At 44.4% G+C, this 26662-nt stretch overlaps 1 long non-coding RNA gene and 1 pseudogene across 1 annotated transcript; one reads left to right on the top strand and one right to left on the bottom strand.

Annotated features, from left to right (window-relative positions):
- The window catches only part of LOC119879399, a 30709-nt pseudogene extending 4235 nt beyond the window's left edge, over window positions 1-26474 (top strand).
- Window positions 23307-25442, bottom strand: LOC119879400. The gene is made up of 2 exons (XR_005387490.1): window positions 25264-25442; window positions 23307-24195 (listed from the first exon to the last, which is right to left on the bottom strand). It is a non-coding gene; the product is annotated as an uncharacterized LOC119879400 (long non-coding RNA).
- Window positions 26475-26662: the final 188 nt, after the last annotated feature.

The raw sequence follows: 26662 nt of genomic DNA, 5'->3' as shown, positions 1-26662 counted from the left end.
GCTCATGGTCCGTGGGAAAGTGGGTAATGACAGTTCAACACAGGCAGGGGCAGGGGTTCAAGGCCTAGGAGGTGAGCCAGCTTAGAGGCTCACCACCCAGCCTTAGGGTTCTGGGAATGGCTTCCTGGAGGCCAAGTTGCCACAGTGGAGTTTCCGGGAAGGTTAAGTCTGAGATTGTCAAACGTTGGGAAGTAGAGTTGGGTGGGGATGTGAGTAGAAAGATGGCTTGAAAATGGACCATTTCAAAACTTAGTAGCAAACAGTCGATGAGCAATGTCATGAGCCAGCCTTTGCCCATAGAGCTCTCAAGGTTACTCAGAGCAAGCCCAGTAGATTTCCACAGAGGAGGATGTTCTGTGGCCCCCAGTGTGCAGCTCCAGCCTGACCAACCGTGTTTTCAATCACAGAGGTGGACTGTGCAGCACATAAGTTCCATGATGCCACGTGCCCACGTGCACAGTGGACTCTTAAAAGCTGTGACGTAGCAACACCATGTGACTCCTGGGGGACAGGAACCATCGAACTGTGCTAGTGCCCGGCACAGAGACTGGCACAAAATAGATGGTCTCCTAAACATTTAGTGAAGAGGATTGATGATGAATCACCCTTATATGTGAAAAATGATATTTCAAGCTCTATCTTCCAAATTTTCATAGGCTGCCTAAGAATTAATCCTACTTTTAATTTGGTTTATTAAGTACCAGACACTGTGCTGAGGCTTTGGCCAATTATCTCATTTAATCTTCATGAAAACATTTATTAACCCCTTAGTTAGATAAATGAGAAATCCATTAAGCCTTTTTTCTATCTCAGTAAAATCATCTTTGTAAGTCGAATTTCTGGGAGGTGAACCTGGTTCATTCCTGCATTCATTCACCCTTCATTCACTTAGTACTATTTGTAAACCAATTCTGTATGCCAGGCGTTCAGCGGTGAAGATTCAGTGGTTTATTGACAAGCACAGGTACTGACCTCATGGAGTTCCCTTATTTTTTTTTTTTTTTATGGAGTTCCTTTTGAATGGTGGACATTAATTTAATTAAATTATTAAGTATATAAAGTGAAAAAATAATTACTGACTGTAATAGATGTAATCCATTGTGTCGGATTATGTACTCTGTACTAGGGATTATTTTGAGGAGGGAGTATTTATTTTAGATAGAATGGTCAAGGAAGGCCTTACTGAGGAAACAAAATGTAGTCAGAGGTCCAGAGGATAAAGAGACGCCATAGAAAGAGCAGAAGGGAGAGTGTTACCAGGGAAAGGCCCAAGGCCAAAAGGAGTTCAGTATTTTCAAGTGAGTTGTAAGAATTCTAGTGTGGGTGGGTGCAGTGGGTGGGGGGAGGGTGAACAGGAGATAAGGCTGGGCAGGGCTTGGGGCTAGGATGAGGCAGTGAGGGTACTTGCTCTCAGAAGGCTTCCTTAAATGTTGTGCCTCGGGCCCTTGGCTTGCCTCACCCCACTCCCAGCCCCGAGGACAGGGTGTGTCAGCTTAAACCAGCTCCAGCAGGAGATGGAGAGATCCGCAGAGATCTGACATATATTTTGGAGCAACAATCACTGGTGTCTCCTGATGGATTTTGCATGTAGATGAAAAATCCCAGATGGCTCCAAAGTTATTGGCTTGAGCAACCGGGTAGATGGTTATGTCCCTTATTAAAATGGCAACGGCTGGCTGAGGAGCAGGTTTGGGATGGAAAGTGAAGAGTTTCTTTTTGGACACGTGCGTGAGACCGCTAAGTGGAAATGCCAAATATAGAGCTTTCTCTTGAGCTATCACAAGAGAAGGGGAGAGGTCTGAGCTAGGCAGAAAAATCAGGAAAGCATCCCTTTGTCGAGGTGATCTCTAAAGGAGTGGGAATGCCTGAGGAATTCCCTTTATTCTCTCCTTTACCCCGGGAGAAAGGGCAGATGGAAGAGAAGATGGCTGGACCATTCAGAGGTCAGGAAGATAAGTGGCGGAGGAGAAACATGAGGTGGCTCAGGAGGTTCCAGAGGAAGAGCAACTGGAGGGATGTGGGGTCAGAAGCCAAGAGACAAGGTTGCTTTAAAAGGATACAGGCCCCGTAGTGTCCTACTCTTGAGGGGAGAGTCTGAAGACACAACACAGAGCAGGCTTTTAAGATGGTTTGCGTGTGGGACACCTGGTGGCTCAGTCGGTGAAGCATCTGACTCGTGGTTTAGGCGCAGGTCCTGAGATCGAGCCCCACATCAGGCTCTGTGCCCAGTGCGGAGTCTGCTGGACAGTCTCTCCATCCCTCGGCCCCTCCCCCTGCTTGCACACATGCTCTCTCTCTCTCTCAAATAAATTTTAATTTTTTTTTTTTTTAAAAAAAGGTTTACTGTGAAGCAGAATAGAAAAATGGCTGTAGGGGATCCCTGGGTGGCGCAGCGGTTTGGCGCCTGCCTTTGGCCCAGGGCGCGATCCTGGAGACCCGGGATCGAATCCCACGTCGGGCTCCCGGTGCATGGAGCCTGCTTCTCCCTCTGCCTGTGTCTCTGCCTCTCTCTCTCACTATGTGCCTATCATAAATAAATAAAATAAAATAAAATAAATTAAAAAAAAAGAAAAATGGCTGTAAGCAGAGAGAGAGGTAGGGGATGGAGGTAGAATGAGGGAGGATTTCGTTTTCTTTCCATAGAAGAGAGAACCAGAACACGTGTGGGGGACTGGTGGGGGCGTCCTTGTAGAGAGAGAGGCGTCTCTGGCCCAAGAGGTGGAGGAGAAACTAAAACGTGGTGTGAAGGGAGGATTGCAGATGGGGCTTGAGGACAGAAGTAGGGGGGTTGCTCCTTAAAGACAGGGGGATATTTCCCCCATTTTTAAAAGCAAAAAGACAGAACAAATGGTGCAAGGATAGAGGGGTTTGAAATTATGGTGGAAAGCAAATTGGGAACATCTCTTAGGGACTCTTGAGGTGGAGCCTAAGACTCATCTTGGAACGGGTGGGTGTGCAGAAGGGGGAGGGGCAGCCTGAGAAAGTCCGGGAGGGGAGGTCTGAGCCACCAGGGCTCCCCAGTGCCCACCTGGGGCCTGACTCTCCCGCAAGGCCCGCAGGCCCCAGTGCACACTACCTGGTCCAGACCAGCTTCTCCAGCTGTTCAAGCGCTTGTCACCCCACGAGGTGGGTGTTCGGGTTCAGCCAGGCAGGGTTTCACCAGACAAGAAAAGGGAAGGGGGGAGAGAGTGAGGCAAGGGGGTTCCGAGTAGGTGAGAAAGTCCACTGGCAGGAGGCAAGAGGAGACAGGGGAGGCACCAAGAACAGGGAGGGAGCCAATCAGTCAATGGTTTAGAAACCTCATGGGAACAAAGAAATGTAGCAGCAAGGATTGCCCAGTAGGTCAACTGAAAGGCTAGGAGGCAATGGTTTGAGAGAGGGAGGAGATTGCAGGGCAGGACCAGAGTCCCTAGTGGTGGCCAGCGAGGGCCACACCACACTCCCGGCTGGCCTGGCGCCTGATGGGTGGGCCAGTAACTCATCGGAGAGGGCAGGCTCAACTCCCCAGAAGCCATTTGTTGCTAAGGGTAATGGGATCTTTTTGACTTCTGTTATATATAAAAAAAGAAGTTACCACCAAGCAGCAAAATATCAACGCAAGCCTTTTAGGGGTATCTTCATTCCCAACTACGGGGGAGACTGCCCTCCAGTTTCTACTCTCGCCTTCTAGATGCTTGCCAACATATTTTTAAGGGATTTTACTTATTTATTCATGAGAGACACAGAGAGAGGCAGAGACACAGGCAGAGGGAGGAGCAGGCTTCCTGGAAGGGAGCCCAATGCGGGGACATGATCCCAGGACCCCGGGATCCCGCCCTGGGCCGAAGGCAGATGTTCAACCACTGAGCCACCCAGGTGCCCCTTGCCAACGTTCGCCAACACCACCTTTACCAGCATGTGCTGCCACCTACACGTGAAGGCCACCAGCAGAGGTTCTGGGCTTCAATCAATGGCTCAGATTTCTTTACGCACCACATTCCTCTATCAAAAAAGATGCTTACAGTATCCTTGAGCAGCACTTGTCCCTAAGTAGGACACTATATGGAAACAGACAAAGTCCCTGTTTCCTGAGGCCTGTAAACACAGCAGAGCCCAGTTCAGGGAAGTGAAGTTTGAGAAATACTTGAAGAAAAGTACATAGAGAAGAGGTTGCTTTTATTCCTGCTCCTCTTTTCTTCCCACTGTGGAGTCACCTTTTGGCTGCAAGCTCTTGGCATGAGGGGTTATCACCATTTCTTGTAAGTTATGTATTAAGACGATTTCCTCAGGAATACAGATTATTCTAGAATGCAGATTCTCTAAGGGCAGACTCTCTTGTCCATTCCCAGATCCTCCCAAACCATGTGCGGGCACATGGGAGGTCTATGATCAATAGTCGTCAAGTGGAATGCATGAATGCTTATTGTAGGAAAGCAGAAAATACACACGAGGAAGCTGAAAAATACCTCCTCTGCAATCTAGAAGCCTCCTTTGATCCTACCATGCAGACAAACCCACTAATATTTTAGTAAATATCCCACTAGGACACATAAATTCTGTAAAAGAAGAAAATGTCAGAATGAGGGGATCCCTGGGTGGCTCAGCGGTTTTAGCGCCTGCCTTTGGCCCAGGGCATGATCCTGGAGTCCCGGGATCGAGTCCCACATCGGGCTCCCGGCATGGAGCCTGCTTCTCCCTCTGCCTGTGTCTTTGCCTCTCTCTCTCTCTCTCTCTCTCTCTCTCTGTCTATCATAAATAAATAAATAAATCTTTAAAAAAAAATGTCAGAATGATAAAAGCACTAAATTCAGGAGAGCGGTTGCCTTCTGGCGGGGGAGGGAGGAGGACCATGTGACAGAGGAGAACTATATGGAGTTGCAACTTTACTGGCAATTTATTTCTTAAGCTGGAAGGTGAACACATGGGTGTTCAGTATATTAGTCTTTTTGTATATGGAAGTGACTTAGTATAATACTGAAAATCTTTCGAGATTCTTTTGTGCATGCAACATCCATGTTTGCTTTTTATAAAAGTGAGAGGTGTGCATACTTACCATGATTTTTTAAAAAAGATTTATTTATTTGAAAGAGAGGAGAGCACAAATGGAGGGAAGAGGGGCAGAGGGAGACGGAGAAGCAGGCCTCTCTGCTGAGCAGGGAGCTTAACCTGGGGCTTGATCCCAGGACCCCGGGATCATGACCTGAGCCGAAGCAGACACTCAACTGACACTCAACTGACTGAGCGCCCAGATGCCCCTGTACCGTGATTTTTTTTTTTTTTTTTGTACCGTGATTTTGAATCCTGCTTGTCCTCACTGCTTTATTCTTTACCTAGCTCCATGTCAGTAGATGTATTCCTATGCATCACATCAATTTCCTTTTACAGGATTACGGTGCTTTGGGTATAACTTGGGTAAGCACTTTCCCGCCCTGCGAGTACAGTGGGTCACCTAAATGCACCGAGATGTGTATTTAGTAAATCAGGCGAGCACTGCGAGCCAGGATATTTAGGTTGTTTTCTGCCTTTTTGAAACTGCCTTCCATGTAGTCCTTTGTTAAGGGGCCAGTGATCAATGGGCTTGAGTTTCTTCTCACTGGGAGTGAAATGTGAGGAGGTGATGACTCCCCAAGAAGTACTTAGCCCAAGGGCAAGCACGGACTCCGCCCCTCGGGGAGGCCAGGACTCCGAGCTGCACCTGTGCGCGGTTGTCATGGTTTCCTGGGTTTGGATCCAGTTCGTTCCCCAGCAAGACAGGGGGGGAATGACTGTGCCCCTGTGGACACGGAGACCAACACTGCCTTCCCTCCAAAATCTGTTGGCAAAAACTGCTCTGAGCCCGCGGACTGAATCCACGAAGTCTTTAACCAACTGACTTGCCTTCGCTTTTTCCACTCGTCTAATCAGTGGATAATGGGATGACTGATCGATTCGATCAATTTATTTAAAGCAGGTGGTGCTCGAGGATGAATCGCTCTCTCAGCTGATCCAGATCACGTTGGGCAACCTGCTGTGGCCCCCAGCAGGACTGTACGCAAACCAAGCAAGACCAGCCAGGGCGAGCTGCAAGTTTGGAGTATCGATGAAAAGGCCTTTCTTTGAACAGGAGAAATGATGCTGTAACTTTTGTGTGTGAATTTACTCGTTTTGGATGTACTTTCAGGCATGGCGTACGCTCTGCTAGCCGCGGGTTCCTGTTGGATATGGTCTCTACTCTGCTTTCTTCCCCATCCTGACATATTTTATCTTCGGAACATCAAGGACACATCTCAGTTGGTAATTAGAAGCAACACTACAATTGCATTTATTCCTGTTTAACGTGCTTTAGCTACAGGATGGGTACGAGGCTTCCATACCTTTGTTAATGTTTTCCAGAAAAATAGGCCTTCAATGCTTCACAGGCTTCTCCCATGTGACGATGTAGTGGTTCTTCTTAGCTTTCAAAATACCATCTCTTTGGTTTTAAGTTTATACGTAGCTCTTTTTTTTTTTTTTTTTTTTAAAGAGGATAGAATTGAAAGATTGTCAAAATAACAGTCTACCTTCAAGTTCTAGCATATTTTCATTTTAAGAAATGTAATGAATTTGACTCCGTATTTAGAAAGTGGTCACTTCCAAAATGCAAAATGGGAAAAATATCTTTAAGGGGTCTTAAACCTCCTGTTTTACTAGACCAACTTATCATTTACTAAATTATGTTCATCAAATACATATCATCATTTCATTAAAAACTGTACTCCTTTTAAGTCACTAATATTGGAAGGCTGGCAAAAGTATGCCAAAACTATTTAGAAACTAAGTTTGGCTTTCCTTCTTGGTATGGCTCAAAATAGGCTTATTTTCTGCTGTTCCTAAAATCTGAATTCTCTTTTGCTGGAATGTTCTAGTAAGTGAATGTTTTAATGCTATTTTGTGACTTTGACATTTATACTTGAGATAATTTTGCGCCTACATCCATCTGCTGGCTAGACATGTCTACCTGGACAATCCGCTTGAGACAAACACAATCATCAACTGTATCTCAACCCCGTAGCCCCGTCCTTAGCTGTATAGTCCCCAGTACCTGGCGTATTGCCTTGTCTATGGAAGGAGATCAGGAAAGGTTATTGATTGGAAGCACTTCCTCGCCTGGGAGAATCGATCAGTATCAGAGGCTTGACAACATGAGGAACATAGGAGCTGATTTTTTTTCTCTTTGGTATCCCTATACGTGTAGACACTCCAGGTTCCTGGATTTTGGTACCGAGCCCTTCCAACTGTCAGAGCCTTCCATGACAAAAGGATAGGAATCACCATCACGGATAAAAATATCAGGAGTGAATGGGAGAGAAGGAATCCTTTCAAAACACAGCATCTTATAGACTGGCATTTGATATGAAAAAATGATTTGTCTTGAAAAGAGAAGAAGATAAGCTATATACTCTCTTTGCTGTCCCTATATCCCAATCTGGATCTTGTACCATTGTATTTATTTTAAGCATCATTTTCCTAATTAGCTGTGTAGGTTTCTCTTCGAAGACGAGCTGAGACCAGGTACTCAGATCCATTGAGATCAGGGCATAGGATTGTCCTAGGAAATGAGCTTGTATGAAAGAAATAGGATAGAACAAGTAAGGATTCAGCTTGTTTGTCACCAGGAAAGGTTTCCTGCAACTTCCCCCACCCCCGCCCCAACATGCATGAAGACCACGCAAAGACATGTTAGATAACCTTCCTGTGTAATCACCAAGCATCCGGAATGCCGTATTAGAACTGCCTACCTGCATGTCTCTCTTGCTCATTTCTGGGTCACAAGTGCTTTGCTTGAAATGTCTGCTTTGTAGCTTTCTTGGTGAACAAAAAATATTTTCTCAATCATAGCTAAGAATTTCACACGTCTAATCCTATGTAGACATGTTGAACCTAAACATTGGTGATGAATAATTATAATTGATAGAGGCTTCTTTCCCCCAGGGCCATTCCCAGTGGTCAGTTTAATGGTGGGATCTGTCGTACTGAGCATGGCCCCGGATGAACACTTCCACACATCCAGCGGTAATGGCACTGCATTCAATGCCACCGTGATAGACTACGCGGCTAGAGACGCAGCAAGAGTTTTGATTGCGAGCACCCTTACTCTTTTGGTTGGAATCATCCAGGTAATGGGATTGCAAGTACAAGATGGATTAGCATGATTTTTATTTGAAATAACTGAGCGTGAAGCATGTGGGACTTCGAGATTCATTTAAAAGCGAAACAGAGCAATTTATTGGACCCCCCCAAAGTTATTTCTAAATTATATTGTTTTAGGTCAGATGCTGAAATAGTCAGCAAGACCCCACTTATGAAGGCTTCGAGTACCATCCAAGTCAGAGACAGAAAAAAAAAATCAGAATAACATGTGTGATTCAAATGAGGATGAGGGAAGGGAAGTGTGCCAGAACCAACAAAGGAGAAAAAAGTGTTCTGGTGAGCAGAGCCATGGGATCTGAAAGTTACAGAAATAAGCCACATGATTTTTGCTTTTTCTTATTACATATATAGAAATACTTCAAGGTTCATATTACCGGAGTTTTCAAATTTTAGAGTGGTGGAGGGGCATGCCTACGAGTATTTTTGTATTATTAGCAGGCTACCAGAGTTTTAACTGATATTAGTTTAATTCGTTAAAAGAGTCAGTCCCTTCTCCCAGGACAAACATTAACTTTTTCTTTCCTTCTTATACTAGTTGATATTTGGAGGTTTGCAGATTGGATTCATAGTGAGGTACTTGGCAGATCCTTGGTTGGCGGATTCACAACAGCTGCTGCCTTCCAAGTGCTGGTCTCACAGCTGAAAATCGTTCTCAACGTTTTCAACCCAAAAACTATAATGGAGTTCTCTCCATCATCTATGTAAGTGTGGCTTCTTACTCTGGGGATGGCTCACTGAGAAAAATCTCTTCTTTCCCCTTTAACCTGCATCTGGAGAGCGTAAGTTGCCCCCATGCCATACTTTTGGGATGCCATGGAAAACCTTCTCCTCCAAAAGCAAGCAATAGAATCAGGAGTAACATTGAAGACAGCACATTTTACAAATCATCATTCTCAACTGGGTCAGAGTGGTTTCGAAAGTGTCACTGAGGGATCCCTGGGTTGGCGCAGCGGTTTGGCGCCTGCCTTTGGCCCAGGCGCGATCCTGGAGACCCGGGATCGAGTCCCACATCGGGCTCCTGGTGCATGGAGCCTGCTTCTCCCTCTGCTGTGTCTCTGCCTCTCTCTCTCTCTGTGACTATCATAAATAAAAAAATTAAAAAAAAAAAAAAGAAACTGTCACTGAACTCAAAAATATTAATGAAAACAAAGCAGTATAGTGAAGTGCTGGTCTGGGATGCCGTGGACTTGAACTCCAGTGTCAGCTTGGCTTCTGATAAGTTCTAGTGACTGTAGACACACCTGGGGGGATAGTGGCTGAAAGCTCAGGATTGGAGCTGGGTGACCTGGAAGTCATGTCCTGACTCTACTAGTGATATGAGCAAATCACCATGCCTTGGTTTCCTTCTGCCAAATAGACTTGGTAATAATTATCTATAGTCATAGTTAAGTTAAATGAGGTGTCAGAGAAACACTTGGCCCAGAGGCTGGCACATGACAAGTACTCGAAAAAAAGTAGTAGGTTAAATTATTATTTCACATGCCAAGGCTTCTTTTTTTATTTGTTAAATGAAACGACTGGAGATGTAGCTCTAAAGCCCTCTCTAACTGCAACAGTCCGTAAAATGCATAATGTAAATGTCTCAGCAATTATAGATGAAAAGGAACATTAGATTCAGAGATGATTCAACATGCAAAAGAGATGCAAAAGAAGGATGTAGATCACACTAATTAGATTTGAAAAAGTTCTTGGGCCTAAATATACGTTCTATATAAAACATGCTTATTGATGCTTGAAAATGATAATGATAGTAACATGATGTCATCCTAGCTTGGGGAGAATGATACTCTGCAAAAATAACGTGCTAGGCCTTAAGAATGGAGTTTAAGTCCTTTAACGACCCAATGGATTAGCTTTGAAAACAGTGTAAGGCTGTGTATCCATATGTAAAAATTAGCCAGGTGGTCAGGAGTTTGTTCAGTTCCACGACAATGCGTTACCCCACATTGCTCTAGCCCTTCAACAAATACTGCCCAGTGCCTGTCACAGGCCATGTACCCCCTGAGCCCTGGGAATAGGTAAAGGAGGTAGTCTCACGCAGGGATTAGTCCGGGGCTTTGACTTTCAGTAGACCTGAATTGGAATCTCAGTTCCACTACCTACTACCCAGCATGATTTGGGGCATGGGATATGTAACTTTTCTATACGTCAGTGTCCTCAGTTGTAAAATGGGAGTAATCACAGTAGCCACCTCTTAGAATTGCCAGGATTAAAAAGGATAATCTGTGTAAAGCACTTAGTACACTACCTGGCTCATAGTAAGAGCTTAGTCATTTAATTCATAATAATAATAATAACTGCTATTATTATTTTCGTGACTAAGGTGAACAGACCTCATGGAACTTGCAGTTCACTTCCCAAGGAGCCAGCCTATGGATGTAGGCTGTTTTTTGATTCAGTATTATTTTTGTTGTTGTTGCTTTTTTTTCCTACCAGGTGCTTGGTTCATTTTGAAACCTTCTGACTGCCTTTCTCTGACAGACTCTCTCACCTTTGCAGTCCGTGGCACGTCTTGCTTTTTTTTGGCTTTCATACCTTCCCTGTCAACTGTTCATTCATTTATTCCTTCATTGCCATTCATACAATTCATCTAAGTAGGTATTTAGACTACCTCCAATGTGCTAGGAGCTATTTTCTCCCTATACAAATCCACTGACCCCTGAATCCACCAAGATACCCCTTACTGAGTATATTCACCTCTTCGTAAACATTGCTTGGCCTGCATCCACACAGATCACAGGGGGCTTAGGCCCTGGCCATTCGGGGACCTCTGCAGATAAGAATAGTTCTTCTGGTCTCTTAGGACTGGTTTTTTTCTTTTAAGCTTTTATTTTAATTCCAGTATAGTTAACATATAGTGTTATTCATTACGGGTGGACAATATCGTGATTCAGACACTTCCATACAGCACCTGGTGCTCATCACAAGTGCCCTCCTTAATCCCCATCACCTGTTTACACATCCTCCCACCCCGCCCCCCTCTGGTAACCAGCAGTTTGTTCTCTATAGTTAAGAGTCTGTTTCTTTGTTTGCCTCTGTCTTTATTTTTTTAAGATTTTATTTATTTATTTGAGAGAGGGAGAGTGAGTGAGAGAGAGCACAAGCCAGGGGGAGAGGGAGAAGCAGACCCCTGCTGAATGGGGAGCCCCAATGTGGGGGCTTGGCCCCAGAACCCTGGGATCATGACCTGAGCCAAAGGCAGACAGTTAACTGACTGAGCCACCCAGGTGCCCCACCTCTCTCTTTTTTTCTTTTGCTCTTTTGTTTTTAAAATTCTACATGAGTGAAATCATATGGTATTTGTCTTTTTCTGACTTAATATTGCTTAGCATAATACCCTCTAGCTCCATCTATGTCATTACAAATGGCAAGATTGCATTTTTTTGGATGGCTGAGTGATATTCCTGTGTGTGTGTGTGTGTGTGTGTACACCACATCTTCTTTACCAATTCATCTGTTGATGGACATCTGGGCTTTTTGTATTTCGGCTGTTGTGGACATTGCCACCATGAACATTGGGGTCCATGTGCCCCTTTGAATCACTATGTTTGAATCGTTTGGATAAATACCTAGTAATACAATTGCTGGATTTTAGGGTAGTTCTATTTTTAGCTTTTTGAGGAAACTTCACACCTGTTTTCCAGAGTGGCTGTACCAGTTGAAATCTGGAACTGTGGGACTTCCAGTTTTGTTTTCTTTTTTTTAAGATTGCTTTGGCTCTTTGGGGTCTTTTGGTTCCCTACAAATTTTAGGATTGTTTGTCCCAGTTTTGTGAAAAATGCTATTGGTATTTTGATAAGGATTACATTAAATGTGTGGATTGCTTTGGGTAGTACAGACATTTTAGCAGTATTTGTTCTTCCAATCCACAATCTTTCCATTCCTTTGTGTCTTTCCTAGGACTATTTAAGACAAAGCTTGCTGCAAATGATCCCACTTTGAAACAGGGACAAAAGTGACCAAGAAATACTAGGACAAGGTCAAAAATAGTTTTAAAAAACACAATATTTTTTAAAGATTTTGTTTATTCATTCATGAGAGAGGCAGAGACATAGGCAGAGGGAGAAGCAGGCTCTATGTAGGTAGCCGGATGTGGGACTTGATCCCAGGAGCCTGGGGTCACACCCTGAGCCAAAGGCAGACGCTCAACCCCTGAGCCACCCAGGTGCCCCAAACCAAGCACAATTTTTCTGCGACTTATGTCCTCTTGAACATTATTCTTGCAATCTTAGATTAGAATGTATCATGGAATTTTGTGAGAAATTCCTCCAGAGCAGTCAGGTTGGATGAAGATGTCTCAATCTTCCCCGTGTGATAATGCCTCTGAGCTTGCTTTTCAGAAAATGAGGGATCAGCAGGTTGGGAAAGGATTACAAAGGGTTGAACAAACCACTCAGTACTTGAACAGAGAATTTTTCTTATGACATGACCCGATGCAATCATTAATGAAAGAATCCTTCAACAAATGCAGAGCAGTAGTGGACTCCTCCAGGAAAAATAGGAAGATTGTTGTAAGATACTTTCCATGGCATGTAGCAACTTAACATGCCTTTTGTTAGAAGGTTGTACCTTGGATTGTTTCCCTCCCCCAACTCCTCCCCAAAAGGAAAACAATACGAAGAATTAGAGGAGGAAATATTGGGACAGTAAGAAAAACTAAAGCTCTAATTCACAAGTGCTGGAGCCACTGAGTATAGGTTGTAGAAGGGGGAATGACAGGATGTTGGCAGGATTCGGAATTGGTAATACTCCTCATGCACCATGTAGCTACTCAGTTATGTAAGTAAATCCCATAGCACATGGAAGAATGATTGTGTTTTCCTACCGTTACTTTAAATGCCTTGTCTCAATAGACAAAGGGAGGCTTTCTGCTTCCTTACTGAACTGATACCACCCCTCATTTCTTCCTCTAATGAAGAGGAAAACACGGAAAAGTTCTGCCCAGATAATGAGAGTCTTGAAAGCCACCAAATCTGCTTCAGTACGTAAATACCAAGTCACTCTAGTAAAGAAAAGAACACTTAAAGGGTTGATCTCCGTATGGGCAGAAATTCTTTCTGGTAGGAGGAAATGCCTGACTGCAAGGGGTGATTAGAAAGGGTTTGTCACATTGATAAAGAAGACTTAAATTTGGCACCAAAAGTTAACGATAAATTTCCTCATGTGTAACATCAGGTGTATATTTTTTTCTGCTGGCTTCATATGCCCACGTAACGCTAGGCAAAGAAGGAAGAAATGATCCAAATGGTCCTAGAATTCTCCAAGCATGGTAGGAAATAGAGTAAAATATTTCCCATCATTGAAATGGTCATTATTAGGATTTGAACTATTCAGAATACTCGGTTGAAATATGGATTCATATGTGTATCCACATTTTAAATATATTTTAGTAAGTATTTTCATGGTAAACCAAATTAGAATTACTTTTCAGTGCTTTCTTCGAAACTCATTTCTATCATCTTTGAGTATAATCTGACTCCTTCAGTTTATGTAGGTTTTATTTTCACATAGACTAGGCTTTTTATTGTAGAAATTTTCATAGGAGATGCCTCAGTATATAAGCAACAAATTATTTATATGCTTGTTTAATGCAGTTGTGTAATATAAACTGATTTTGGGTTTTATTGCAATCATGTCACATTTTTAATATACCAAAGGTGTTTTTTTTATTCCAAGATATCCTAGATTAAATGGGAATCCTGAAGCAATCATTTTAGTAAGGTGAAATGTTTTTATGATTGGGATGGTTATCTGCTTGTTTTCAAGTTTGAGTTTTTCCCTCTTAAGTTGAAAGTAAACCTTTACTGTATAGACAATTAAGTGAAATATGGTGTCCTGCTTATGAATTAATGAGGCTCATCATCAGAAAATCGATGATTGAAAGGGCCAATACCATCATGACTCTGAGGCATGTAGGACTGTTGGCTCCTATGGCAGATGCCCTAAATTCTTGAGTTAGGGTGACCATTTGTGGTACTTCTACATTTTCTTTCTCTCTTTTTAAGAATTTTATTTATTTTAAAGAGAGAGAGAGAGCACGTGCTCTCTGGGGTTGGGGGAGCAGAGGGAGAGGGGGAGAGAATCCCAAGCAGACTCCCCACTGAGCTTGGAGCTGGATGCTGGGCTCCATCCTGTGAACTTGAGATCATGACCTGAGCCGAAATCAAAAGTTGGACCCTTAACCTACTGAGCCACCCAGAGGCTCTCATTTTCTCTTTTTCACACAGCTATCACTTGCTTCATCTTTTGCTATCACTGTATCTGCCTCTGGCAATTTTGACTGACTCGGAAGGCAAAGTAAATTTGTTGGTACTGTTTAAAGCAAGAGCAAATATACCTTCTGAGTGAAAGTCTAAGAGGCTTCCTGCAAGTCGAAAACTTGAACTCTATCTAGTTCAAGAACTTGGTGGCTGTCTTTTGCTAACGTGAAAACTTCTCCTTTCATTCCCCTACCCTTGAATGTTTGTTTTCTAGAGAATTGGAGTTGTTGGCAAAATGACTGCTAGATCACTTAATGTTCTTTATACATAACTATTATTGGGTTGTCATTAAAATTACTTTAAATACAGCTTGTCTGTGAAATTAAGTAAGATATATGTTATAAGGGATATAAGATGCTCTATCCTTTATTTTCATATAAAAATATATCTATAAAACGACTCATTAAAAAAAATAACATTCACCAAGAGATTGTCTCAAAAAATTAAAGAATGCCTTCTTAAATCCTGCCTTCCACAGGACTGAAGCTGCTGGAACAAAGGTATTAGTGTTCTTCCCTGGGATTCTCTGTTTCTCTGTTGCTAATCTGCCTTGATTCCCAGAAACCTCCTATTTACAAAACAAGACGAATTAATTCTTGAGTTGGCTTGTCTGTCCACTTAGAAAGAATTGTTTTTTTTAAGTCGTCTCAGTTAAGTTTGAACTAAGTACCAAATTAATTTCCTAAAATTTATATTTGAGCTATATATCAATTCAGTAGCTTTGCTTTAGCATGAAGACTGGATTGATCCCTATGGATCTACATGTGAAGTCTTTAGGTATTTTTATGACCACCTATATCATTCAGGTTGGGGAAGAGTTTTACCTAAAATAATGGCTGATTGGGACTTTTTGGTTTATTGGTTTTTAGTCCCAATAATATCACATCAACACTATGAAATTAGCTCCCTTAATAGCCCCTTAACCACTTTAAGATATAAAGCTTTTCTCCAAGTAAAATTCAACATGCAATATTTTTTCTTTTCAAACATCTCATTTTTATTGTAAAAAATGCAGATAAACAAAAATAAAAAGTAGAAATCACCCATGGTTTTACCACTCCAATTAACCATCATTAATAACTTGGTATATATAATATATCATAACTTGCAAAAACTGCATATTTTTAATGGTCTCTGTTTTAGCTAACACAAGAATTGCTACTGTCATTATATTTTTAAATGCTGTTTGATGATGATATTTTTTCACAAGAGAAGAATATACAATTATTTTCTTTTTACAGACTCTGATTGAGATTTTTCAAAATGTTGGCAACACCAATCTTGCTGATTTCATTGCTGGATTACTTACCATTATCATCTGTATGGCAGTTAAGGAAGTGAATGATCGATTTAAGCACAAAATTCCAGTCCCTATTCCTATAGAAGTAATTGTGGTAAGTAAAACATGTAATTAAAAAATTTGCATTCATTAGTTCGACAAGAAAGAAGTTATAATAAAGACTTATTCATTCATTCATTCATTCATTCATTCATTCATTCATTTGAGACGCAGAGAGAGAGGAAGAGACACAGGCAGAGGGAGCCTGATGTGGGACTCCATCCCAGGACCCCGGGATCACGACCTGAGCTGAAGGCAGATGCTCAACCACTGAGCCACCCAGGTGGCCCAAGAAGTTGTACTATATATAGAGAATATTACTCAGCCATAAAAAAGAATGAAATCTTGCCATTTGCAGTAACATGGATGCTGCTAGAGAGTAACATGCTTAGTGGAATAAGTCAGAGAAAGAGAGATATGAAGTGATTCACTCACATATGGCATTTAAGAAACAAAACAAATGAACAAAGAGAAAAAGACAAACACTCCCCACCCCTAGATTCTTAAATACAGAGAATAAACTAGTGGTTGCTAGAGGAGAAGTGGGTGGCAGATGGGGAAACATGAAGAGGATTAAGGGTCCTCTTATCTTTTTTTTCTTTTTAAGAGTCCTCTTATCTTGACGAGCACTGAGTAGTGTCTAGAAAAGTTGAATCATTACACTCTACACCTGAAACTAATATACTATATGTTAATTATCCTTGGATTAAAAAAAAAAAGAAGAGACCAACAGGGCAGACTACCTAATGAGGAGACAAGAAAAAAAAAAGGAGTTATTAAAACATGGAGTTTTTTTAAACCTCTTTTGTTTTATTTCAGACAATAATTGCTACTGCCATTTCATATGCAGCCAACCTGGAAAAAAACTACAATGCTGGCATTGTTAAATCCATCCCGAGGGGGTGAGTGTGGAGTTCCTCTTAGGCAAGACTAATATATTAAATCAGTAATTTCTATTTAAAGGAAACCTTTTATTATAAGCTGCATTTCACTGGTGCTCCTTCAATAGTCTTCTCTGTGTGAGATCTTCAAGAAACACCCATTTGTGCAAAGGATCAGATAGATGGTATGCGTGTATAGATAAAGTTCAAGCCATTTGTTGAAAAGTAGCTCCCACAGGCTCTGTTTTTTCATTTTCTTAAAATGTGGCAGGACATGTACAGTTACCACCAGACTCCTGACTTAAACTCATGTGTATAATTACAATATGATACAAATAGAATCACGGTTTGTAGCATTTATCAGAATGAGGACAATCTCCGTAAGGAATAAGGGACATCTGACCTAAGTTCTCCACCCATTAGTTTGTCCATCTTTAATAATTATGTCATTTGTTCCTATGAATAAAATGCATTATCTTCAAGGGAGGTTTTTTTTTGTTTTTTTTGTTTTTTTTTTTTTTCAAGGGAGGTTTTATAGATGTTTGGTAGTTCGGGGAATTAGAAGAGTAAAGAGTTGAGTTCCTTTGTCCCCTTCTGTCACCACCTAGATCGATGACTGAGGGCAGGGGCGGAGGGTCTCCTATAAAACTAGGGTAATGATAACTGGCAAATTCTTAATTTGGGCTTGTTCTGAAATGCCTGTGAGCTCCTCCAGGAGGGCTTGAGGCCTGTCGTCTTGTGTGACGCCATCTTTGTAGCATGGCACCTGTCCCGTAGGAGGGTCCCCGGAAATACGCACTGAGGGAAGAATAGCCAAGCCTCTGCTGTTATAAGTAAGCCATTTTTGTCTGATCTCGGAAACAAGTGTCATGACATCAACAACCTTCTAAAAGAAAGGTGAGGGAGAGACCAGAAAAGAGAAGGGAAAGTAGAGTGTTGAAGTGAGTTCCATGACAGGAAGGGGTACAAAGAGAAAGATGGTGCAGGCCACCTCTTTATCTCCTCCTGGCTTCAATAGTCCGATGAGGGGTAAAAGTAAGGTTGCTGTTGGCAGCTCCTTTTTCCCCACTGAGAGTCTGTATGTTAGGATCGCTTAGTCCCTCTCTCTCTCTTTCTTTTAACATAAACCAACAAGATGGACTGCTTTCTCATCTAAGTTGTAGTCTCCATTCTTTCTCCTGCCTCCTCTCTGAGCACACTGTGCCAGGGGTCTTGTCATCATGTTCGTGACCGTTGCTTTTGAAGTGACTTGTGCTTTGTACATGTACTTGAAAGTGTGGCACAGGGGGAACAGGAGCGGGGAGGCCAGCAAAATCACAGAGGTTTTCTCCCAGCTGCCTTCCGAGGGCCACTTTGCCCTTACAGTCCGGTGCTGGTGCATTTGCCAAACATTTGGGGCCAACCTGAAGTCAAGATATGCCCTTGGCATCATGTTTATCATGCCTGACTCTCTGTTAGGGGTCCTCTGGCCCTCTGGGACCCACCATTCCCTACCCTTATCTTTTCAAAAAAGTGTCCTAGTCACTCCCCTTCGTGGTATTATCTCATGATCAGGCCAGACATGGGAGGGTTGGCTGTAGCACACAGGGCCACTGAAGGGGGGCGCAGGAGATCGGGAACTACTCAGAGGTCATTAGAAGATGTCCAGCCAGGGCCCCAAGTGAGTGGCTTGGGGTAAAAAAATTGGCACTGCTAAGATCCAGCAAGGTAGTACAAACGGACGCAGGTGTGTGGCAGATGTAGGGGCTCCCTACATTTCCTGAGTACCTACTATGTGTGTAGGTACTAATGACTTACACCTACCATACTTCCTTTACTCTTTCCAACACCCTAGAGAAGAGTACATGGTCTCCATTTGACAGCTGAAGAAACTGGGACTTCAAATAAGTTCAAATAACATGCTCCAAATCAGTTACTTACAGAGCGATGGAGCCAGCTTCTGGGTCCTTGGATTTCAAGTCTCTGTACTTTACACTGTGACCCGGGGGAATCAAGGACCTGGTAAAAGGATCTGGAATTGGAGAAGTAGGCAGACAGGCAGGCAGTGGGCATCAGGTCACAATCAAAGGTGAACTCTGCAGGACTGGCAAGTCCTCCGGACAGACCAAATTACCTGAAGTAGGGCTGATTGGGTCTCAGGAAAAAGTCACAAGCCTGGTTTTAAGAAGTGAGGTCCAAGCTCATGTCCAGAAAGTGGAGGTGTGATCCAGAGTCACTCAAGGGCTCGATCAGGGTTTCTAACATCCTGTCCGTCTACATAGAAGATCCACTCCTGAGCCTACTTGTGGGTCAGGATGTGACATAGATGAAAAGGAGTTTGGGAAGTAACCTCACCTCTGGGGAGAAGAAGGATCCAGGGGTAGAGAACTGGACAGATCTTGTTACGTAGGAAATCAACAGTCCTACCTGGGCTCTACTAACTGATACCGAGCACATCACTTCACTTGTCTGGACCTCAACAAAAGGAGAGAGGTAGATTCAACCATTTCCAGGCTATCAGGACAGCATATCAATTTGGATAATATCAGGTTATTAGCTATCTCTAAACTTCTATGGTTTTCTGTAAGCTCTTATTTCTGCTTTAGTACCTCCCTCTAATTAGAGGGGGAAAGTGTAGTTTCCTATTAAGGGAAATTCAGACATAAGTGAGGTAAGTGAGGGAGATTATTTGGTGTTTTTTTTTTTTTTTTTTTGGGGGGGGGGAACATTTTTTGGCTAGGGACCTCTGGATATATACCCGGTGGATAGTCATCAAGTTATAGGTACATGACAGTCATTCGCCCAGTTTTCATATTGGGACAACTGCATGAGTATAAACTTTCCCTTTCCTTCCCTTTTTTTCCTTTCCTTTCCTTTCCTTTCCTTTCCTTTCCTTTCCTTTCCTTTCCTTCCTTTCCTTTCCTTTCCTTAAATATTTTTTTCTTTATTTATTTATGATAGTCACAGAGAGAGAGAGAGAGAAAGAGAGAGAGAGGCAGAGACACAGGCAGAGGGAGAAGCAGGCTCCATGCACCGGGAGCCCGACGTGGGATTCGATCCCGGGTCTCCAGGATCACGCCCTGGGCCAAAGGCAGGCGCCAAACCGCTGCACCACCCCCAGGGATCCCCTCTTCCTTCCCTTCCCTTCCCTTCCCTTCCCTTCCCTTCCTTCCCTTCCCTTCCCTTCCCTTCCCTCCCCTCCCTCCCCTCCCCTCCCCTCCCCTCCCCTCCCCTCCCCTCTCCTCTCCTCTCCTCTTTCTGGCTTTTACCTCCAACATGGGGCTTGAACTCACAACCTTGAGATCAGGCATCACATGCTCTCCCTGAGCCAGCCAGACACCCCTAGGTTTATCTCTTTACATGGTTTATAGAATAGTTCTGATATGTCAAACAGTAGTCCTTCTACCCCACAGTCACTGGGAGGTCTTAGTCATTGTGATTCTGGAGCATTCTGATAATTACGTAAATTTAATCTTTTCTACATTCAAGATTTTAAATATCAGGGCTCTTAGACATGGATTTTTCTATTCAGCTATTTTAAAATCTTATTATTGTTTGTTTCTTTAATCAACCCGACATCTCTTCATGCAAGGCAAACCCCATTTAATGGCCAGACTATCTTTTAAACTCAAAGGCCTTTAAGATAAAATTGTGCAGGAAGAAACACTAACGTGTGAAATGGCATGATATTAGAGAATCCATTAGGACAGGTTTATTCATGTCAGAGGTGGAGATAAGGGAGCGTTCGTAGGCTCTGGAAGAGGGGTCGGAAAGTCAGCTGGTGAGCTAGCACCAACTTCTAGTTAAAGATTGTAAAAGACTTACTTGTCTCAGTGTGCTTTCTCCCCTTGTGGCCAAGCACTTTCATGTCTGGCCTGGGGTCGGGTGGATATAGGCTGTGGTGAGGTAGGAACAGAATTGTGGTCAAATCTTCACTGCGTGTCTTTCATTTAAAAACTCACTAGGTTTTTGCCTCCTGTACTTCCACCTGTGAGCCTGTTTTCTGAGATGCTGGCTGCCTCATTTTCCATCGCCGTGGTGGCTTATGCTATTGCAGTGTCTGTCGGAAAAGTTTATGCCATCAAGTATGATTACGCCATCGATGGGAACCAGGTATGGTCACCCATGTGCTGGACCGCTTTTGTAGGGCTGCAAAGAAGAAAACGGAGCCCACAGGGTAGATTTTGTTGTCTGCTGAAGAAGGGATCGGTGTCTTCCACTGGCCCTTATCGAGCTGGTTTCCCTCTTATGCACACTCATTTGAAATTATTACTATTTTTAAAGACTTTATAAACTTTATTTATTTATTTATTTTTGTATTTTTTTTTATTGGAGTTCGATTTACCAACATATAGCATAACACCCAGTGCTCATCCCGTCAAGTGCCCCCTTCAGTGAAATTATTCTGAAATATTCAGGCTGCATCTCTTTCCCTTTTAAGAAACAAGTTGAAGTCTTTTTTTTTTTTTTTAAGATTTATTTATTTATTCATGAGAAACACAGACTGAGAGAGAGGCAGAGACATAGGCAGAGGGAGAAGCAGGCTCCTCACAGGGAGCCTGATGTGGGATTCGATCCTGGATCTCAGGATCATGACCTGAGCCAAAGGCAGACACTCAACCACTGAGCCACCCAGGCGTCCCTAAGTTGAAGTCTTTAAAAAAAAAAAAAAAAAAAAAAAAAAAAAAAAAAAGGCAGCCCCGGTGGCTCAGCGGTTTAGTGCCACCTTTGGCCCAGGGTGTGATCCTGGAGACTCGGAATTGAGTCCCACGTCGGGCTCCCTGCATGGAGCCTGCTTCTCCCTCTGCCTGTGTCTCTGCCTCTCTCTCTGTGTGTCTCTCATGAATAAACAAATAAAATCTTTTTTTTAAAAAAAGAGAGAAGTTGAAGTAACCCAAATTTTAAGAGTTAATTCAGTCGGGTCATAGATAACATTCAAAGCTCACATAGTAGATCAGCATAAGATGAGGGGGGCGCTTGGCGGGATGAGCACCGGGTGCTATGCTATATGTTGGCAAATCGAACTCCAATTTAAAAAAAAAAAAGAAAGAAAGAAAAAAAAAAGCATTTTCCATGCAGGCCAGGGTCCCCTGTTTGATTTTCTGCAGTGGTGGCTGTCATAGGGCGAGATGACACACCAAACACCATCAACGATGGTTGTGACCACTTTGAATTGAGGTCCCTAATGTGCACAGGCCCGTCTTTGTGGACATATGGGGCATTGGCAGGTGAGCCGATTTTCAATTGCTCACAAATCGGCCAGTGTAGTTTGGTTTTGAAAGCCCAGCCCAGCCCTTAGGGCGGCCAGATGCTTAGGGGTCAAGCCGAATGTGAGGGGTCCGGGTCAGAACATTCCTCGCAGCAAACGTGTGGCCGCAAGAGAGGCGCTTTATGTGAGCAGAGCCCTCCCCAGGAAGCGTGTCAGCCGGACAGGCCTGGGTCACTATTCCTTACCGAGCTTAGAAACAGCTGGCGACAGCGAGGTCTCTCTTAGACTGCGAGGAACCGCAGGCCCTGGGGCCTCTCAAGACCCCCAAGAACCTTTAATGGTACAGGATTAAACTGGGGCCACCAGACAGGTTAGGGTGGGCTTGGGAGTCTGCTTTCTTACTCTTCCTTAAATCCCGGGAGAGGGACCTGCCAAGATTCGTAGCATCCCTGTGTCACCCGGTCTTTGCCTTAGGAGTTCATTGCCTTTGGGATCAGCAACATCTTCTCCGGATTCTTCTCGTGTTTCGTGGCCACCACTGCCCTGTCCCGCACTGCCGTCCAGGAGAGTACTGGGGGGAAGACTCAGGTACGGAACAGCAGCTTGACTGCAGGATGAGCCGGGGGTGGCCCTCAGGAAGGCTTCCACAAGCACCCAGCAAGGCAGTTAGCCTTTGGCCCTAGGCTTGTGCTTCCTGCGTGGACCCTCCCCAGGGCTCAGCCAACTCCTCCATCCCTCTCCCCCCAAAAACCTCCTAAGCGACGCTGGTGGTTTCCTAATGCACAGATACTCCAAGGAATCTCTGTGCGCAGCTGGCAGGTAGCTCCACTCCACCTGCCTTTCCAGGGCTGATAACAACTGATAAGGAATCAGTGGTGTAGAATGCTGATTTTTATCAGTTTGTGATCTGGGGATAGAGAAGGCCTAGTTTCCCTAGTTGCCAGCCTAGTTTCCAGCACTTCGAGGCTGGAGTGAGGCTTTGTATTTTCAGGAAAATACCAACTGTCTGTCTACGTTTCCTCCACTAGGATCAGGAACTTCCTCCAGACGCCTTCGTCCCAGAGAACAAGATTGCCAGCCAAGAATATTTTGGCCATAGCAGTTAGGCATTTCCTCTTGAGGACGATTTTTATTCCTCAAGCTCTGAATGTGGGTTTAATCTTGCCTTTTAAATGTGGCTTCAAGTTGTAGCCTTCACGAAGGGACCCCAAGTCCAGCATCCCTGTTCATCTCCAAATAACCCACCTTCGATTGGCCAAAAAGTGTGGGAGCGGTTGTCAAAGGCCATCCTTTCCAGCAGGGCGAGGGCTCAGGTGGGCCAGAGCCAGTGGATGGGGCCGGGGGCAGGCTCTGGAACCGGGCTCCTGCCCTGCCTGGGGCAGGGGGCCGTTTTCCCTCTGCACAGAGCTATTGTTTCAGAATAAAAAGTGCACTGAGGCTATAAAGGTGGACACCGAATCCGGAGGAAGCACCATCCCTCACACCCAGTCTTCAGATAGAGTTTTATTAAGGCAGAGACACACATAAGTAAAAGAGACTAATGGAGAAAACCAGTGACTCCCTGCAGTGGCTTGCCCCCGGGGGCCCGAATTGTCCCCAGGGTGCTGGGACACCCTGGAAAGGGTGATGCTCCTTTCCCATTTATAATGGCTCTCTGTGGGTGTGGGTGTGGGGGTGGGGGGATTGGAAGAAGGGGCCTCTTCCAATTTCTTGGTTCCTATTGAACAAATTTCAATTTTCAGAATCTTTCTTTTTAAAATGGAACTTCCTTTTTTGATGGGGGCAGGGGCAGACCTTTCCAGCTCTGAGGGAGCAGGTAAGACACTAGGGCCCATACCAGGAGGCAGAGCCAGGGGCCTATGGTGCAGGGGAAGAGGTCACAGGTGACTTCCAGAGCTGCACTCGTGTTTGGGCGGCAGCTGGCAGCGTTTCTGTGGCTTTCATCGGAGTCGCTCAAGGGCATGTGGCTGTCGGCGGGTGCAGGCAGGTCCCCAGCTGGTGATGTCCACTCTCCTGCTGTTGCCTCCAGGCTCTGGGGAGGCACAGGCCAGCCGTCCCAGGAAGAATGTCCGTGTAAAGTGATTCCTTGGCAGAGGGCGAGGGGATAATGGCATTCTGGTAAGCTGACACCCGCCGCCGCACACTGGCATGTATTATATTTAGGAATGACGGATGCCAGGATTTCAGGAGTGAAGAATGAAGCAAGCACAGAAGTGGCTTGATATTTAATTACTGAAATGTATACTAAGTTCTGGGGTTAAAAGTCTAAGTGCCCGGACTGAGATCCAGGGACTCATCATGACCACATACACTGGCAGGTCTTCCCTTGGTGTGTGGCTTCTCATGTTTCCTCTTATGTTGGGGCCTCAGGCTCAGCATCTATAAAATGGGAATAGTAATTGTATCCACCTCATAGGGATGTTGTGAGGACTGAATAAAAATGTCCGTAAAGCCCTGGCACGTTCTTGTATATGCTGACTGTTCCAGTCAGGCACTCCTCCTGACAGGAGGAGCATCGTAATAGCAGTGATACATGTGTTGTACCCAACACGTAAGAGACACCCAGCAAATATGTCCTGAATGAATGAATGGAGTGATGAGGGTTAGGGCTCTGTTAACTGCCTGCAGCTCAGCTTCAGATTGTCACTGGGCTTAACATTACAGCCTGTTCTTTCTCTTATCCCCATCTGACTCCTACTGACTCATGAGGAAGTAATTCTGATTACAAGCTACTCTCAGCTCTGATTACCTTCTTGCTTATAACAGAATCATTATCTAGTGATTGAATGTGCTCCCATATAGAAACTACAGCAATTCCCACAAACCAGCCTTATAAAGTAAGTATAAGTAATGCATCCCTCACAGATTCTTAAGTGACCAAAGTTCATCTTGGCCCCCCTAACTGGCAGCTTACTGATACACGTTCTTGGCAAGGATGTGGCTACTCTCCTGGCATGAGCCAGACAGCTGGCTATGGTCTCTGTCCCCAGATCTCCATTTCTTTCAGCAATTCACAGAGCCCTACCTCCACAGTGAGATGCAAGTGGCTCATGATAGGCAACCAGTGTTGTTAAGCAATTGTGAGGAAGGGAGGAAGGGAGGAAGGAAGGAAGAAGAAGAAGGAAGGAAGGAAGGAAGGAAGGAAGGAAGGAAGGGAGGGAGGGAGGGAGGAGGAAGGAAGGAAGGAAGGGAAGAGGGAGGGAGGATATAAGTTTCTCTGCTCAGATAGGAGAGGGGAAGCCACTGAGGTACAGGTAACCTGGAGATGCGGCGCTAACAGGCAACAAAGAGCCTGGAAGTACCAAGTTTTTAGTCTGTTGGATTTATAATGTTGTCTCGGGCTGATCCAACCATAATTGAAACGTGAATGATCAATTTGCCAGGTGGAAAGACTGTGACTTTAAAGTTTCCTGAAGTTTCTGGATTTTCCATCTATGTTGGCTTTACCTGCCTCTTTCAACTCCAATCTCTCGTAGCCAGCAGCACCTGTGCCCAGGACGGTCTTCCCCGTTGCTCCTCCTGTCACTTTGCTTCTGGCGCCCTGTCTCCTTTGCTCCTCCGTTTCAGAGCTTCTGGTCTTACCTGGGCCATCTTCCAGCTGTCTCAGTGGAGAGGTCCCTGGTCAGCTAACCACACGAGCATAGCCCCACCCCCTCGGCCTCTCTCCTAACTATTTATGGATCTTAGGAGAGCTTTTGGCCAGCGAAGGTAAAGTGTCTACAGGTCCTTTAACCTCTGCTCTTGCCCCACCATCATGGGGGCAAAGCTCTGAGCCTGCGTCCGGGGACGCGGTCCCATGTGCCGTTACGCTCATGTCGCATTTTGAATCTGCAGTGGGACTGGTCCACTTATTCCCTCTGAGAGCTCTGTGGGAATCACATGCTATTAAGTACAAAGTGTTTGCAGACTTGCTGTTATGGCTGCTGCTTCCATAAATTGAAGAATCCGATGTGTGCTGCGAGGATTTATTTTCCAAGAACATAGGGTGACCTGTGGTTGGGGAAGGGTGAGGTCCAGGTTTCCTGCCACAGCAGATGATTACAAGTCGGCCTCCCAAATGGACACTGGGGCATTAGGTCTGTCGTACATCCAGAGGAAATCCAGGTCCCTCCAGCTTTCCCCCAACAGGCTCGGTCTCCACGTTTTTTTAATTTCTCTGCCATAGATGCCCTTTATATATTTCCCATTTTTTTCTTTAGTTGTATAGAACTTTAGGAAATAATCCTCATTTCTCTCAACAGTATTGGGCAGAAGAGGGGAGGTGCACCCATGAACAGGCCCCCTCCTGCTCACATCCAGCAAGCTGGAAGGTGTGAGGGAGAAGGGTGAACCTTGTTCACGGGAGGCGTGTGTCTTCAGATTGCTGGCATCATCTCGGCAGGGATTGTGATGATCGCCATTGTCGCCCTGGGGAAGCTGCTGGAACCTTTGCAAAAGGTACAACCCTGATTGCATAATCTCTCTTCACTGCTCTGCCACCGGAGAAATAACAGGAGATTTAAAAATCATCCCATGAAAAGCCATTCCCCTAAATAACACGGCCTTCCCTGTCTCTCTTGGCAGTCAGTCTTGGCCGCTGTTGTCATCGCCAACCTGAAGGGATGTTTATGCAGGTGTGTGACATTCCTCGTCTGTGGAGACAGAATAAGATCGATGCTGTAAGTCATTTGCTGCCCATTTTTATCTGAAATAAGATTTAGTTCTTATATGCTTCCTGCACATCATCATGTTCCCCTTATCTCCTCAATCTCACTTGTGTTTTGGGATTCCTGGAGCAGAAATTAGAATTGTGTGGATAAGACAATGCTGTGAAGCCTGCCACAAGTTGTGTGAAGGCCATATCTCC

Source organism: Canis lupus, unplaced genomic scaffold, assembly GCF_011100685.1.
Source record: "Canis lupus familiaris isolate Mischka breed German Shepherd unplaced genomic scaffold, alternate assembly UU_Cfam_GSD_1.0 chrUn_S73H232, whole genome shotgun sequence".
Lineage (NCBI taxonomy): Eukaryota > Metazoa > Chordata > Mammalia > Carnivora > Canidae > Canis > Canis lupus.
The sequence above is the reverse complement of the archived record's forward strand: the minus strand, read 5'-3'. Positions and strand labels throughout refer to the sequence as shown.